Source organism: Oryzias melastigma, linkage group LG17 (assembly GCF_002922805.2).
Source record: "Oryzias melastigma strain HK-1 linkage group LG17, ASM292280v2, whole genome shotgun sequence".
Lineage (NCBI taxonomy): Eukaryota > Metazoa > Chordata > Actinopteri > Beloniformes > Adrianichthyidae > Oryzias > Oryzias melastigma.
The window spans coordinates 6,426,419-6,427,877 of record NC_050528.1 but is presented as its reverse complement, the minus strand read 5'-3'; positions in this window follow the sequence as shown (position 1 = coordinate 6,427,877).

Below are 1,459 nucleotides of genomic sequence, written 5' to 3'. Positions count from 1 at the left end.
AAGTAAGTAATACTGGTCTAGAAAGAAACATTTCTAAAGAAAAAATTCAGATCTGGGGTGCAGTCATTGTGTCCTGAATCGTAATCAAATTGAATCAAGATTCCCACCTCTATCTAAAACTGCTGAAGAACAACGAATAAACCACGCAAAGAACAATCAACGTAGAGCATGAACCATGCGTGATTATTTCGCGATATGTATGTAATTCATTTGTGCTTCGTGCGTCAATTACGTAATTTTAACGTGAAATGTGTGCCGTATACGCGATTATAAAAGCTATGTATCTTTTAAAAGTTCGTTAGACACGTTGAAAAGTCGTGGAAAGCCATAAATTTGCATCTCACAAAAACCATGCACAAATATTAAATTTAAACTATCTAACATATGCGTAAACTTCAGAATTCTCAATATTTTGAACAGCTCAAAACCGATGTCACGTAAAGACCTTCAACGGACTTCTGAGCACATTGACGAATTTGCATATCACGGATGTATCATTAAAAAATGTGGAAAATATGAAAAATGTGCGGATAGTAGTGGGTGTCTGACATGCCCTTAAAGTCCCCCTTTGCTGAAAATCTTTTTTTTTTGTTTTAACATGTATGCGTGGCATTTTTCTTATGAAAGAGAACAAGTGTAATAAGAAATCATTTAGTTTTTGGATTTCTGAGTATTTCTCCTTTTAAATCTCTGTCAATCAAAAAGTCACAGACATAGATCATATTTCGCAAGTATTTTATTAGAAAATGAAGATCAAGTTGGATGTTTGAGTTTATGTTTTCCTAGAAACTATTTTTTTTATCAAAGTTCAAATAAATATCCTTATTTTATTCATGCTAATATAGACTAATTGAGTTTTTAACAGATTAGACACTATAGAATAGTGGTGCCACAAATTATTATTTTAATAGTCGACTAATCACAAGTTATTTTTTCCAATTAGTCGACTAATCAGGTCATGGGCGAACTGGATGTGAAGCTACATCTTAACCATCATTAGCTTTAAACTAACTAAAAACTAGATACATAGCACCTGCAATAATACTAGTGTGAATGCTGTAAAGTGAATTTGGCCACTGCAGATGCTAGTGCTGATAGATGAAAATGCTGAAATTGATAGCTAAAAATACTGAAGCTGATAGCCATCTAAAATATTAGCTAAATGCCAAATTAGCCCAAAAAACTGAAAAAGCCCAAGTTAGCCAAAATAGCTAGCATGTAGCTGAAGTATCAGCTAAACTCAAAATAGCCTAAAAAACAAAAAAAGCCTAATTTAGCCAAAATAGCTAGTATGCAGCTAAAATATTAACTAAACTCAAAATATCCTATTATATCCAATTAGTTGTCGACTATTTTAATAGTCGATTAGTCGTCAATTGAAAATGACGACTAATGAAAATGTCAAAAAACTGAAATGACTTAATTAATTAATTAATGTCTGAATATATTTCCTGCAATG